A 16,204-nucleotide genomic window follows, 5' to 3' on the forward strand; every position below is an offset into this window, starting at 1 on the left:
CTATGGGGAGGGGGGGAGAGAGGGAGAGAGGAGAAAGGAAGCAGGAAGGAGGGATAGCTAGGGAGGAAAGAATAAGTAAAAACTTATTGGGAAAAGAAATTTTTAGTATGTGACAGTAGAGGCAAAGAAATTGACAATATAGCCAGGAAGTAGGAATTCACCGTACAAAGCAACAGCAATGCTGAGTGGGGACAAGGACAGATTCAGAACTAGCACACCGCCACCCCCTGCCTACCACCACCTTGAGGAAGCCAAGCACTGGCATAAAGAGTAATGCTACATCTGTATTTGGGAAGCTCCATCAACAGATTGGCAAAAAAAAAAAAAAAAAAAAAAAGAAACGTAAAGGAGGTATAGCTGGGCCAGGTGCCAGTGGCTCAACCCTGCAATCTCAGCTACTCCCAAAAATTAAGATCCAGCAAAAGACCAGCAGTGGAACTGTGGCTCAATTGGTAGAGCTCTAGCCTTGAGAAAAAAAAAAAAAAAAAGCTCAGGAACAGCATCCACGCCTTGAGTTCAAGTTCAGGCCCAGGACTAGCACAAAAAAACAAAAAACAAAAAAGGCTGAAAAGCTGTGGAAAACTCATTGCTGTGTAGAGCAAGTGTGGGTACAACACACACACTGCTCTGGAAGGCAACTGCTAGAGAACTAACCCTGCATTCATTCATTCACCCTAGTGGCAGTTTCCCTCCTAGGAACCTACCCCATACCAGGACCCAAGGAACCCAAAGACACATAGATAGGACTTCATCCCCAGAGTCACCTGCAACACAAAATCCAAAACTGATCTAACTGCTCATCAGTGGGGAAAGGAATGAACAAAACTTAAGGTACTGGGGCTAGGAATGTGGCTTAGCAGTAGAGTGCTGGCCTAGCATGCATGAAGCCCTGGGTTCAATTCCTCAATACCACATACACAGAAAAGGCCAGAAGTGGTGGTGTGGCTCAAGTAGTAGAATGCTAGCCTTGAGCAAAAGCAGCTCAGGAAGGTGCCCAGTCCCCCCTGAGTTCAAGTTCCATGGGGGGAAGGGGGGAAGAAGGAGGTAAATTTCATGTGGTAGCACAGAAAGCTACCTATAATACAGTTGACTGAAAATCAAGTCACATGCCAGACCCTAGCAACTCATGGTTGTAATCATGGCTACTCAGAGAGGATACGATCTGCCAGACCAGGCAGGAAAGTCCACTCTTATCTCCAGGTAACCAGCAAAAAGCCAGAAGTGGAGTTGGCTTAAGTGGTAGAGTGCTAGCCTTGAGTGATAAAATTAAGAGGCAGGGCTCAGGCCCTGAGTTCAATCCTGAGTACTGGCACACACACACACAAAGCAAGTCACAGAAAATTTCTAATCCTGGGGCTGGGAAGTTGGCTCAGTGGTAGAGTGCTTGCCTTGCATGCCTGAGGCCCTGGGTTCGATTCCTCAGCACCACATAAGCAAAAAGAAAAAAGCCGGAAGTGGCGCTGTGACTCAAGTGGTAGAGCGCTAGCCTTGAGCTGAAGAGCTGTGGGACAGTGCCCAGGCCCGGAGTTCAGGCCCCACGACCAGACCCCCCCCCAAAAAAAAGAAGAAAAAAAAAAGAAAATTTCTAAACCCATGTGATTCAAGGAAGACCTTTTTACACACACTATCTCCTTATAAATGTGTGACCAGGTGGGGAAGAGCATGGAAAGATCTCAGCCCTCTAAACTTGGCCTTGGAGTTACTTCTGCAGAGGCAAGATAATTGAGGGGTTCAAACAAGACTTTAGTTTTTGTTCTCACTGATTGTTTACATTGTGTACACTGATACTTTTTCTAAGAACAGGAAATGTTAAAACCTCATTGCAACAGTTGTTGCAAAGTAGGACTGCCAGAAGGAAAAGCTACAAGGTAGCTTTCCAGAAAGAGATTCAAACAGAGCTGGGAACTGGCGGGATTATCACCCAAAACCTATGAGGGTGCATTTCACTCTCAGGCTTAGTCACCCTGTCCAGAAGCTAGGAATATGGGAGAGTTCCCCACTTCAGTGAGCCTGATTCCTCCTCTCCCTCCTCTTCCTCTTTTTCTCCTCCTTCCCCGTCTCCCAGCCCTTAGCAAAGCAGGCTCTCTTCCTGTCCATAGCATCCTGGTGTGGCCCCTTTTCTCTGCAGAGGCTCTCTTGGAAGGATCCAGAAAGAGAAGCCTTGGTACCCTCTAAGAACCAATAACCACTGTAACAACATGGCACAGACAAGACCCAAAGAGGGTGAGACACTGCCTCCAAAGGCAAATGGGGAGCAGAGCTACAAGCACCCACCTGCCAGGGCATTTCCCAGCCTATCTAGGTGACCACACGACAGTGACACAACGGAGCACTGGGGGCTCACACCTGTACCCCAGATATTCAGGAGGCTGAGATTTGAAGATCTCAGTTTGAACCAGCCCTGACAGAAAAGTCTGTGAGTCTCTTATCTAAAATTATCCAACATCGGGGCTGGGAAGGTGGCTCAGTGGTAGAGTGCTTGCCTTGCATGCATGAGGCCCTGGGTTCGATTCCTCAGCACCACATAAGCAAAAAGAAAAAAGCCGGAAGTGGCGCTGTGGCTCAAGTGGTAGAGCGCTAGCCTTGAGCTGAAGAGCTGAGGGACAGCGCCCAGGCCCAAAGTTCAGGCCCCACGACTGGACCCAAAATAAAAACAAAACTAAAACTAAAATTACCCAACAAAAAAAACAAAAACAAACACCTACCACCACAACAAAAAAAGACAGAAAAGGATCTGTGTCTCAAGTGACAGCCCCAGCTTTGTGATAAGAAGGAAGCTGGGCATCAGTGGCTCACACACATACTCCTAGCTACTCAGGAGGCTGAAATCTGAGGATCACAGTTCAAAGCCAGCCCCAGCAGGAACATCTGTTAAGACTCTTACCTCCAATTAGCCACCAGAGAACCAGAAGGGGCACTGTGGCTCAGGTGGTAGAGCACTAGCCTTGAGCTGAAGAGCTGAGGGACAGTGTTCAGGCCCAGAGTTCAAGCCCCACAACTGACAAAAAAAAAAAAAAAAAAAGGAATAAAGGAAGGCATGGAAATAAGGAAAAAATGAAGGCATGGTTCAGGTGACTGAGTACTAGCCTATGAGCCAAAAGCATTCAAATCTTGGTCTCAGACCAAAAAAATAAGAAAAAGAAAGAAAGAGAAAAAGGGAGAAAGAGAGAGAAAGAGAGAAAGAAAAAGAAACAAAAGAAAAGATAGTACCACATAAGCAAAAAGAAAAAAGCCGGAAGTGGAGCTGTGGCTCAAGTGGTAGAGCGCTAGCCTTGAGCTGAAGACCTGAGTGACAGTGCCCAGGCCCAGAGTTCAGGCCCACGATCAGACCCCCCCCAAAAAAAGAAAAGATAGTGACTATACAGAAGGGTCATAAGCCTGTGAGAGAGGCCAGCCTGGGTAGCCTCTCTATACTCTGCTCCCATCTTTGCAAATAATCCCTTCACTAAACTCTTCTTAAACTGGGCACCTGTGGCTCACACCTGTAATCCTAGCTACTCAGAAAGTAGAACTCTGAAGCCGGGCACTGGTGGCTCACACGTGTAATCCTAGCTACTCAGGAGGCTGAGATCTGAGGATCTCGGTTCAAAGCCAGCTGGGGCAGGAAAGACCGTGAGACTCCTATCTCCAATAAACCACTAGAAAACTGGAAGTGGCGCTGTAGCTCAAGTGGTAGAGCGCTCACCTTGAGCTGAAGAGCTGAGGGACAGCGCCCAGGCCCAAAGTTCAAGCCCCATGACCGACAAAAAAAAAAAAAAAAGTAGAGATCTTAGGATTATGGTTCAAACCCAGCCCCAGCAGGAAAATCCATGAGACTCTTATCTCCAATTAATACCAGAAACCCAGAAGTGGTGCTGTGGCTCAAAGTGGTAAAGCACTAGCCTTGAGCACAATAGCTCAGAGCACCCAGGCCCGGAGTTCAAGCCCATGATTGAGCAAAACAAAACAAAATCTCTCCCTGGCTGTGACCTTGGGCACACCACTTATACTGATAAGGTCTCACTTTGTTCATCTATTAAAATGAGACTAGGGGCTCGGAATGTGGCTCAGTAGTAGAGTGCTTGCCTTGCATGCATGAGGCCCTGGGTTTGATTCCTCAGCACCACATAAGCAGAAAAAGCCTGAAGTGGAGCTATGGCTCAAGTGGTAGAGTGCCATCCTTGATCTGAAGAGCTGAGGGACAGCACCCAGGCCCAGAGTTCAGGCCCATGACTGAGAAAAAATAAATAAATAAATAATAAAACGGAACTAAAGGAATTGTTGCAGAAAAGCCATGAAATTAGTGTAACATTAGACCATTCTAGGGCACAGAGACATGATTCAATGAATAGTGGCAGTGGCCATCATCTATTCTATTGGACATGGTTAGTGGCTCCAGATCCACTTTTCTCCTTTCCTCCATCTGAGTAGCAGTGTGAATGGTTAAGGACTGTTATCAGTGGGCTTATGGCTGAGTTCAGCCCATGGGATACATTTAACCACAGATGGGAATTCGGAAAAGAGATGGAAGGAAGGCTCGCTCCCTGCTGGGTCCCTACCCAAATTCTACCCTGCTCCAGCTCCCTCCAACCTCCAGCCTTCTCCAAGTTTCCCTAACCACCCCCTCCTTAAGAACCCAGATCATAGCTGGCGCCGGTGGCTCATGCTAGCTACTCAGGAGGCTAAGATCTGAGAATCACAGTAAAAAGCCAGCTTGGGAAGGAAAGTCCAGGAAACTCTTATCACCAGAAAACCGGAAGTGGCACTGTGACTCAAGTGGTAGAGCGCTCGCCTTGAGCTGAAGAGCTGAGGGACAGCGCCCAGGCCCAGAGTTCAGGCCCTATGACCAAACAACAACAAGAACAACAACAACTTAGCAGCCCAAACCTTACGCCATCATACTTTGCCATCCCAGGATTCCTCTCAGGAAGACAGAATTGTGGGAAGGTCTTTGGCCCTACTGTTTTACCAACTCTATTCCAGATGGTTTGGCCTATGAAAAAAAAAAAAGTGTGCCAGCCTACAGAAGGGGCATCAGACCAGCCAGTGTTAGATTAGAGCAAAAGCAACTCTAGCCCTAAGAGACCAGGAAAGAAAAAAACAGCTTTGAAGAACAGAACACACTCACAAGCTTCCCTCCCTGAAACACACACACACACACACACACACACACACACACACACACACACACTCTCTCTCTCTCTCTCACACACACAAGCACTTTCTCCCAAAGCAGAGGTAGAACCCAGGGCACAGTCCCTGATTTTTGATGCTGGCTCTGGGCTGGTGGCTGGGTTTGGTGGCAGGTGCCCTGCCCTCCCCCTCCTCGGACATCGCACAGGGGACAGCCCTGCTTTCCAGGCGTTGCTTCTATTTTAAAACACCCTGTTAGCTGGGCCATCACCAGCAGCACAGCCTTCCATGAGACTCAGAAGAATGTCTTGGACTCTGGGCAGTCTGCCTATCCACCCATGGGGCTAAAGAGAGAACGCTTGGACTGCCAGCTAATACACCAGGCTTTAGGGTCCAGGCGTAAAAGGACTCTCCTGCCTGACCTCAGGTTCCCTGGAGTCCCCCTGCCTAGCTTGGCCCCCCTTGGGGTTAACACCAACAGCAATCCAGGAATCAGGAGAACCTGAGTCCCAATCCTATCCTACCATTCCAGTCATAACCTCTCTGCACCTCCTTTTCCTTCAGCTCTAACACAAGAAAGAGACCCTGGCTCAGAGTCCTAGAGGATAATATCAATTCCTCAATAGCAAGCACAGAGCCATGCATGCTGATACACAGCAGGCCCATACACCCAGCTAGGTTTTCATCTTATAGATGCACAATCTATCATCTGTATTCTTTTGTGTTGTGAGCCTAGAGATCCAACTCAACACTCCGTCCATGTTAAGCCGGCACCCTACCACTGAGTTACCCCCACCCCCAGCCTGCCTTCTGCATATTTCTTATGAGAATAATGGCTGCAAAGCACATTACCCAAAAGTCACCCTGAACCACAGGGTCCAGAGTCCATCCAGTCCATAAAGAAAGCACTGTTTGGCTGACTGCTGTCCAGTCAGGTGGTAGAATGCCTCCCACCTCAGCACGACTGTCCTCACCACCTACAGGGCAAATCCACTGAGCACTGTCCACTGCCAGCTAGCCAATGCCAGGCACCCTGAGCCGCATCAGATCAGCATGAAAGAATAACACATTCCATCTGAAGAGCAATTTCTCCTTTCCAAAAGCATTCACAGGTATTAGCTCCTGAAAACAGAACAAGTGACTGCAGTATGAGAACACCAGTAACGGACAGTCAGGGAGGACCCAGCCCTACCACCACCCATCCACCTATCCAACACCTCACTTCTGTGCCCAAGCACAGAACTTACATTGCAGAGATACAGAACGTACATCGAGACACCAGGAAGGCCTTTGATGACTGTGACAATGGTGACTATGTAACATAGTCAGAGACATGACAGCGAAACTGAGGATGGAAAAGTGACTTAATTTGTACTAATCCTTTGGCTCAGGCCCTAACTGTTGTAAGCCCAGGATGCTCTCTAGGGCTCTTTCCTGCCAGTTGTTGGGCAGGTAGGTGGCTCACATGTAGAATCCTAGCTACTCAAGAGGCTGAGATCTGAGGATCATGGTTCAAAAACAGCCTAGCCAGGAAAGTCCATGAGACTCTTATCTCCAATAAACCACACACAAAAAAGCCATAAATAGAGCTCTGGCTCAAGTGGTAGAACACCAGGCATAAGTGAAAAGAGAGAGCACCCAGGACTTGAGTTCAAACTTCAGTATAGGTGTACACACACACACACACACACACACACACACACACACACACACACACACACACACACACACACACACACACAAATCCTTATGAGCAAGGAGGAATGTGCCCAGGCCCAACTGAGGACCCCACTGGTCCCCTTTTCTTGGCGGCCACCACAGGAATCTGGGAAGAGCCCAAGGCCATGGACTGTAGACACACGGGGCCTACTTATGGGGCCCTACCCTCTAGGCCACCTTTGGGGTTTGGGTGACCCTTGCCCACCCATGTATCTCACACCAAGGAAAACTTCAAGGCTAGAAAGCAGCCTGAGGTGCCTCAGGAGCATCTTACTGGTAAAGATGGGGTGAGCCAGTTATCACCCCCAGCTTGGAATTTAGTACCAACTCACTGTCTGGACCCATTCGGCCTCTGCTATCCATGCCTCAATTAAACCCATTCCAGACTAGAAATAACACTAAGAAATCAGAAGTGAGTACCTCCTCTTTGGGACCAGGCATCTTATTCACAAGCCCAAGGACTCAGATAGGTACCCATCTACCTTCAAGCCCAGAATCACCAGTTGGACAACTTTTCCATGAGACTTAGAAAGTCATTGAATGAAGATATTATGTTTTGCTTTGTCAGTCATGGGGCTTGAACCCTGGACCTAGGCACTGTCTCTTAGCTCTTCAGCTCAAGGCTAGCGCTCTACCACCTGAGCTACCGCACCACTTCCGGTTTTCTGGTGTTTTATTGGAGGTAAGAGTTTCGTGGACTTTACTGCCTGGGCTGGCTTTGAACCTCGATCCTCAGATCTCAGCCTCCTGAGTAGCGAGGATTACAGGAGTGAGCCACCAGTGCCCAGCTAAGATACTATGTTTAAAGAAGTTATTTCAAGAGAGAAACAAGCTTTTGTGTCTCACTGCTCTAAAACTATACCTACCATTATAGTTCTTTAAATACTTGTGACTCTCTGCCAGGTGAAGCTTGCCCTCCCTTCCTCCCTTCCTCCCTCCCTCCCTTCCTTCCTTCCTTCCTTCCTTCCTTCCTTTCTCTTTCTTTTTTTTTTTCTTTTTTGTGCTAGTCCTGGGGATTGAACCAGGGCCTGCATTGATGTCCCTGAGCTTTTTTGCTCAAGGCTGATACTCTACCGTACTTGAACCACATTTTGAACCACAGCATTTTGCTGGTTAATTTAAAGATAAACGTCTCACAGACTTTCCCTGATTTGGCTTTGAACTGTGATCCTCAGATTCCAGCCTCCTGGGTAGCTAGGATGACAGGCATAAGCCACCAGTACCCAAGCCAAAGCTATTTTCTGAAACAGAAATGTCCAGGATCAAAGAACAACAGTCTGGATCTTCAGCCCCTGCCTCTCAGTACTGCATATTCAGTAATTCCATGACTAATGTGATACTATGTATCACTCACTAGAATAGTCAGATTAGCCTTCTGTCAACAAAAAGGGTGGCAAAGAATGCATTTATGCCCACAGCCCCAGGACTTTCTGAAGCACCTACTTTGTGACAAGCAGCTCCACCCTAGACCCTGAAGACAAGGCCTCCAGGGCCTGGTCTGAACCTCCAGGAGTTCAACCAGAAAGATGGAAAAGGCAGTCTGGGCCTTAGCCTTGTCATCAACCTCAGTTTAGGAAAACGGGGGGGGGGGGGGGGGGGGGGGGGGGGGTCTGCTACTCAAGAAGGATGAGGGCTTCAGGTGGAAGCCCAATCTTCTCAGCTCTGCTCCTCCATTCAAAGTCTGCACTGGCAAATTTCGTGCCCCAACCTCAGCTGACCAATTCGTAAACTGACCTGAATTATCTTGAAAGATACCAATATATCTGAATGCTTATTTAGTAATGTGAACCAGGGCCCACAAAATAGGACCTACACTGACGGAATCCCTTCCAGGACACCACAGAGAGCAAAACTGGCTGGGGACTGGGGGAGGGAGGTGAACTCCCCATCCTCCCCAGATGCACCAAGGTAAGTGTCCGGGTTTCCATGGAAGCAGTGGGTTTGACAGGCACTGTTCTGAAGGCCACGTGTTTACCGGCTCACTTTGATTGTGCCCCCCCCAAAAAAAAACTATCGAAAGATTAGTATAACTGCTCCCATTTTACAGACAGAGGATGGCCTAACTAGCTGTGTGACCTTGGGGACATCACCAAGGGTGTGAGTCCCAGTCAGGCTCGGAACCAGTCACATTGGAAGAATGAATGAGCCAGAATCCTTCCTGAAAGCCTAGAGAGGGCCACCTCGCTGACCGTGGGGCGGGGGGGGGGGAGGGGAAGAGGGTTCTGCTTTTCAGAAGTTCAACCTCCTACCCAAGCCCCAGGTTCCCCCCCTCCCCCCCACCCCTAGCTCCAGAGGCCTAAAAGTGGAGTCTCAGCAGCCCGGTCCGCCCGGGGAAGGCGCTGGCACGCGCTGGAGGTGCTGCGTGCCAGCTTCTTCTTCCCCGCGTGGGCCGACCAAGGCGTGCAAGAGCCGGGGGGGGGAGGGGGTTCCGGGGCGGGGGTGGGCGGAGGAGGTGGGGGTGGGGGGGAGTACGACTGGCTGTCAAGGAAGCGCATCCCGCAGGAGCGAGCTTGGCCAACACAACCTCGCGAGTCCAGCCTGGCGAGCGCGGCGGGCAGCCGGCCGCAGGGTCCCTACCCAAGCCCTGAGGACAGGTTCGAAGACCAGAGGGCGCCGCCGGGGAAGGTCACCTAGGCGCGCTGGGCCTCCACGCGGTGGCCCATGCCCTTCCGCCCGCAGGTCCACTTCTCGTTCCCCCCCCCTCACCCCCAGCGCTCCCCCAGATGCAGCAGCTCCGGGACCTTCGTCCTCGCGATCACCAACCTAGTTAGACCCCTGGATCACTCAGCGGCCCGTCCGCCCGGCCTGCGGTGCTCGCGCGGGTGACCCATCCAAGGCCTGGTCGAGCCCGGGCTCCTAAGGCCCTCCAACCCTCGCCCGGTCCTCCCGGCGATCCCCTTTCCCCCTCCCAAGAGCCCGGGTTAGGGCAGGCCACAACCAAGCCCTTTCCAGTGCGCCTACCTCGGAGGCGGTGGAGGCCGGGAGCGCAGCGGCAGCTACGGCGGGGGCTGCGGCGAGGAGGAACGGAGGGCGCGGACCGAGGGCGGGGCGGAGCGCACGGCGGCGGCGCGGACCTGCCCTCCCTCTCTCGCGCGCGCTCGCTCTCCCGGCGTGCTGAGGCTCGGCGAGCTCCGCCCTCGGCTCCGCCCCACACAGCGGCCGGGCCCCCGGGTCCCTCCCTCCCGGTCCCTTTCAGCTCCCGCGAGCCCCGGGTCTTAACCTTCGGGGCCGCTCCGCGCCCGCCGCCGATGCGCGCCCGGTCCGGCGGGCGGGGTGTGCGCGTAAAGGGGCTGCGTGCGCCCGGGCACGGGGTGGCCGGAGGCGGGGACTGGCGAGCGCGCGGGTGTCTGCGTGCGTGCTCGGGGACACGCGGGGCCCTGCTGGATCCTCCGGCCTGGAGGGAAGCCGTGGACCAAGGAGAGGAGGAGGAGGAGCAGGAAGGGGGTCTTCCGGGTTGGAAAGGGCGGTGGGCTGGAGGGCCGGGACACCTCCACGCTTTAAAAAAAAAAAAAGGGGGGGGGCATGAGATTCCCCACATTGTACACTGCAAGACTTCCCCGGAATTAATGTGGCTCGATCAGGACAGGGCTGGATGGACAAGGTGTGTCCCTTGGCTCTCATAGGAATGATCTATCAGGATTCTCGGGGTTCCAGCTTGGGGGGCGTAGGGGGAGATGGTTAGGACAGTATGGAGATCGTATTCCTCTCTAGCAAAACTCCTAGACACACACAGACACACACACGCGCACAGAATGGCTTTCTCACTGTTCAAGGTCACCGCGGGGTCCGCAAATCAACCAGAAGCATCTCCGAGGACCCTCGCGCAGCCAGAGCCGGCCATTCCTGCTGGAGTTGGGTTAGTACGCGGCACGTGGACCTACAACTTTCTCTTCTGCTAGGCCTCGCGAATTCGCCAGTTCACCACTTAAGGTCAAGCCCCAACCGCAGCAGACGTTTGAGAATTAATCCATTCCTGGATGGATGAAGACTACCCCCAACCCCATCACCTGCTGACCCAACGTTACGTTCTTCTCCGCTTCAGGCGTTTAAGGACCCGGGAAGGAGGTGCCAAGGTATAGACGCACAACAGCTGTGATTGGTAGAGACAATGGAAAGGGCAGATTTAAATGGAAAAGAGGTCAACCCGGGTTAGAAAGGGTGTTCCAGTGAGCTGAATGCAGAGAAAGAAGGAAAATGATAAGGGGAGAGAATGTAAATATGAGGTCCTACATCCTGTGTTTGGGGATGTGCTCAGATTTGCCAAAGCCCCTTCAAGATTGGTGGGGAGTGTGGGGGAGAATGGGCCGTAGATCAGTGCTAAGAGCACTTGCTTAGCACGCAGCAGGCCCTGGGTTTGATTCTCAGCACCAACTACTTAATCCTAAGGAACCTGGAATAGCTGCTCCAGGTCCCTGGCCTGCTCCATTTACTTAGAGACTCCCAGATTTCCAACTGTACACTAAGGCCCAACACACCCCCAGAAAGGAGGGGGCAGGGGAAGCTGCTGAGTCAACTTGAGCTTTCAGTGAGTAGCAGTTTGGGAGGTCAAGAGCTTCAGGGCAGGGCAGTTAAAAAAAAAAAAAAAAAAACGGGCCCAGGAATCTGTGTCCTAGTTGTAAGGCTAGGAACAGAATGTACAAAAGTCCACCCTGGCCCTCCTGTTTCATCCCAACCACCTTCTAGGACTTAGAAGTTCCCCTCCACTCCCCAACCTCTACCCTTGAGCCCTTTCCCCAGCTGCCCTGGGTACCAACTGTGTCATGTTCTGAGTCACTTACTGTGTGATCTTGAGAGATAGATAGATAGATAGATAGATAGATAGATAGATAGATAGATAGATAGATAGATAGATAGATAGATAGATAGATAGATAGATTCAGATCCTTAACTGCAGAGAACAAATCCTCAATAAACTGAGGACCTGGAAGCCCTGGGGTTGGAACTAATTTGGAGTTAGGTGACTCAAAAGTGAGTCATCACCGATTTCCCAGCCACACCTCCTGAGGAAGACAGGAAGGCACTCCCTCAGCCACACCCCCACCCAGTCTGCCACAGCTTATTGGGCTAGAGTAAGCACCTCACTCAAGCCTAGCCAATCAAGTCCTCCCTTGCAAATTTGAACTGAGAAACAGTTTCAGTGAGAATGCTGGGAAAGCCTTGGACCTTCCCAAGTCCCTTCTGGCATCTTGAGTCGGCCAGATCTGTTGGCCTAGAGGAGCCAAAGGTGGCATTTCACCAAGGAAACCAAGGAAGGATTGCCCTCAGGAGAGAGTGGCTCTGGGCCTATTTCCTGAGTCGCCCCATTTTTCCTGTGTTTTGGTTTCCCTGCATCATCTCAATAATCCAGCTTTAGTTTGTCCCAACTCAAAAGAGTCTCTGAGAAGGATTCAAGTAGAGATAAATCTTAACTGTGTTTTTCTTTGAGTGAATGATCCTACTTCACCTTACACAAGCTTTGTGGGGGTGGGTGTATGTACACCCACATGTGGACTGGACTGGAATTTGAACATAGGGCCTCTAAACTCTCACTTGGATTTTTTTTTTTCCGTCTATCGTGGGGCTTGAACTCTGGGCACTGTAAGAGTCTCACGGACTTTAATGCCCAGGCTGGCTTTGAACCCCATTCCCAGATCTCAGCCTCCTGAGTAGCTAGGATTACAAATGGGAGCCACCTGAGACCAGCTTCTCACTTGGATTTTTGTTTGTTTGTTTGTTTGTTTTCTCAATGCTAGCACTTTACTACAATGAGCCATAGTTCCACTTCTGGCTTTTTGGTGGTTACTTGGGGATAAGAGTCTCATGGATTTTCCTGTCCAGGCTGGCTTGGAACCGGGATTCTCAGATCTCAGCATCCTGAGTTGCTAGAATAAGAGGAGCCACCCACCAACACCCAGCTCATAACACGACTTCCAAGCATATCATTATTGGTTTGCTCCTTAAGACTTGAGTGCTGGCTGAATTGAGCGAGGCATGAGGATAGGGGACTGGCTCTGACTTGTCCACTCTACTGCCTCTCCAAAGGTATCACATGGCAAGAGTTCAACACCCAGAAAATAAATGATGAGTAACTCAAAGTAAAGATGAATGTCTGCTCTAGCGTGGCTCCCGTCCCCTCCCTGAGGACTGCACACCTTGGGGGCAGAGGGGAATCAAATCCAGTGGACAGTCAATTCTCCCTTGAAAATCGAGTTCATACCCCTGTGCAGGCTGGGTACTGTTTAATCTGCCTGTGCATGAGAAAGAATTGAACCTTGCCCAAGCAGAAGCCCGCTTTTGCCCTTGGCCTCTCTAATCCTTGCAGTGGCATGCAAGTGTCTTCATTTTGGATGCAAGCCATTCACAAAAACTAACAAAATGATTTAGGGTGTGAGCAGGACATGTAAGATAAGTGAACAATGTGATTTAGTGTGCTGGCTAGGAGTCCAGGCATGATCAGCTGATCCTTGATAGGACTGGAGTCTGAGGTAGCCACAACAGGTGACCAATGGCAGCCAACCATGAGCCCCTAGTATGGACTGTAAGGTAACAAAGCTAGGAGGAGCGTCTCTGGTTGTCAGGGCTTCTTATGTGTGGTCTCTTGTCTTTTCTGGGAGGAGGAGATTTCAGCCCTGGCCCTTCAGGTGAAGACAGCTAAACCTTTCAGCCTCTATGTACCTCCTCTCTTGGCTGATTTCACCTGTGTCCTTTCCCTGGCATAAACTGTGCCCACAGAGATCTCAATGAGTTCCGTGCCTCCTGCTAGGGAGTTATCACATGGCAGGGGGGCCTCGGTGCCCTCAGATTTTACAATTGATAGGTGCACTGAAGCTAGCCTGGATAGAGACCCTGAAACTCTTATCTCCAATTAACCACCAGAAAACTGGAAGTGGAGCTGTGGCTCAAGAGGTAGAGCCAGAGCCTTGAGTAAAGAAGCTGAAGGACAGCTCCCTTACTTTGAGTTCAAGCCCCCATTCCAGCATATACACACACACACACACACACACACACCCTTACTTTGAGTTCAAGCCCCCATTCCAGCATACACACACACACACACACACACACACACACACACACACACACACACACACACACACACTGTGCATATTCTGACCAAGAAGGCCTGAATTCTGGTTTCTCCAGACACAGATCTTGAGCGTCTAGCTCCCCAAAAGCTACCTCCAGAAGCTGTGGACTGCTTCCTGTCTCATTACCACTGCCTTCCCTCATCTGACCTGGCTGGAGGGGAGCTCTTTCAGACAGACAGACAACACATCAGCAGCCACGCTGGCCACTAAGCTCCAAGTATCTCAGCCTTTGTCCCCACCCCATCGTCTCCTGCTCAGTTGCTCAACTCTGGCGTTTCCTGCGAGAGGAACGACGTCAGGGGATCTCTGGGGTCCCTCTTTGCTCACACATCTCCCAGTTGCCTGGGGGAGAAGTTGTGTGGGGTCCAGACAGCCCTCCTGCCACAGCCTCTGCCATCTTGCCAAGTTCAAAAGTCTCAGATTCAAATCTAAACTTAGCAACTTTGCTGCCCCAAGTGACAAAAACAAATCCTTCCAGATTCTTACGTAAGAAGAAGGCTGGGTCCTCTCAGCCCTCCAGCTCCTCCTTGCTGATTCCCCTTCATTTTGCCAAAGGCTCCACCCAGGAGCTCCAAACAAAAACCACTGTTTTACACACACACACACACACACACAGAGAGAGAGAGAGAGAGAGAGAGAGAGAGAGAGAGAGAGAGAGAGAGAGAGAGTAAATCTAAATAGATGGAAAGTCTGACTTTGCTTTTATCCAACCCAGGCAGCTCCTGAGTGATTCTGCCCAGCTCCAGGAACAGGCTTCAGTTTTCAGGAGCTTCCCAAGATAAAGCAGATGGACAGATCTTATTTCCCAGGGCTTGCAGAATACTTGCTTCCAAAGCCTTCCAGGGGAAAAAAAATCAATATAAAGTCACTAAAATCTTAAGAGATACAAAGTGTCCTTAGAGGGGAGGGAGGAACAAAACAAAACAAAAATCAGCCCCAGAAAACCCCAACTTGGAATAGAAAGATGTGAAGATTCTCCAAATGAGGTACACCAGAGAGTCATCTAGAAACTGGAGAGCCTGCAGGGGGAAGGAAGGCCAATGCTCAAGGTTTTCCATTCATACTTGTAGGATGCAGCTGACACCTACACTTTTCTCAAGTACCTTGAGTGATCTTGGAATAATAGCAGGTGCAGGGAAGAAAAAAAAATTTTGAATGTTTACAGTCACAGAAAAAGGAAAGAAATTCAGGGTGAGGCTGAGGTAAATGCTACTTTTTGTTTGTTTGTTGTTTTGTTTTTCTTGTTGTCAGTGGTGGGGCATGATCTCAGGGCCTGGAGATTGCCTCCTACCTCATTTTGCTCAAGGCTAGTGCTTTACCACTTCAGTTTTCTGGTGGTTAATTGCAAATAAGAGTCTCACAGAACCAGGCACCAGTGGCTCATGCTTGTAATCCTAGTTACTCAGGAGGCTGAGATCTGAGGTTTGTGACTCAAAGCAGCCCGGGCAGGAAAGTTGGCGAGACTCTTATCTCCCACTAGTCACCAAAAAAACTGAAAGTGGAGCTGTGGCTCAAAGTGGAACAGTGCTAGCCTTGACAAAAAAGAGCTCAGGGACAGCACCCAGGTGGGGAGTTAAAGCTTCACAACTGACCCCCCCCCCAAGGTCTGTCTAGCCAAGCAGAATTATTATTGTGCAAAAACCTGGATGTGGCACTCAGGGTCCCTTCCTTGATATAAACCACAGAGTTAAATGATGAATCCAAGAAATGCTAATGAAGTGAGATCATAGGGTCTATAGGAAAAGGGGAGAAATAAAGGCCTGATTTGAGCAAACTGATAGGAAAATATCTCATTCCAAGTGATTCCCCTGCACATACTTGCTAGCCTTGAGGCTTCCTTGACTCAGTCTTTGAGGCTCTTACCAGCCTGCCCAGGTCCAGCCTGGCAGGCATTTGGGTTGCTTCCCTGCGGTCCTGAGCTGATCATTCTATGGTGCATTTCTACAGTTTCGCCACCAGGTGGAAGTATTCTCCAAGTCTTATGGCCTCGAAGCCTGATACATTTCTGAAAAATAAAATTCTCAAGCCAGCTTTCTCAGCGTGTGAACTCATCTCCTGTGTGTACTAATGAGAACACTGAGGCTGGTGAGGATATGATTCTGAGCCCAAGCTCATTTTTATGTAAAGATTTCAGATCCCCAGGATGTCAGGCTGTCTGATCTATTTCCAAACATAACTTGATCCTTGACCTCCAGGTACCATTTGGCAATACCTGGAGAAATTTTTGTCATAAGTTGGGAAGAGGAGCCCAGCATTGGTGGCTCATGGCTTTAATCCTACTCAAGAGGCTGAGATCTGAGGATTGG

The 16,204-nt window shown here is 50.2% G+C and overlaps 1 protein-coding gene and 1 long non-coding RNA gene across 3 annotated transcripts in view; one reads left to right on the top strand and one right to left on the bottom strand.

The window, feature by feature from the left end:
* Vdac1 (voltage dependent anion channel 1) overlaps window positions 1–9,900 on the bottom strand; it is a 35,362-nt gene extending 25,462 nt beyond the window's left edge. For both annotated transcript variants that reach the window (XM_069993742.1, XM_069993741.1), the window contains exon 1: window positions 9,793–9,900. The gene's annotated coding sequence lies outside the window, so the exon portion shown is untranslated. The remainder of the gene's footprint in view (window positions 1–9,792) is intronic.
* A 477-nt stretch (window positions 9,901–10,377) lies between these two features.
* LOC138808047 (uncharacterized) lies at window positions 10,378–12,858 on the top strand. The gene is made up of 3 exons (XR_011366372.1): window positions 10,378–10,432; window positions 10,605–10,904; window positions 12,564–12,858. It is a non-coding gene; the product is annotated as an uncharacterized lncRNA (long non-coding RNA).
* The last annotated feature ends 3,346 nt before the right edge of the window (window positions 12,859–16,204 follow it).

This window comes from Dipodomys merriami, unplaced genomic scaffold (genome assembly GCF_024711535.1).
Source record: "Dipodomys merriami isolate MVZ:Mamm:240054 unplaced genomic scaffold, mDipMer1.0.p SCAF_44, whole genome shotgun sequence".
Lineage (NCBI taxonomy): Eukaryota > Metazoa > Chordata > Mammalia > Rodentia > Heteromyidae > Dipodomys > Dipodomys merriami.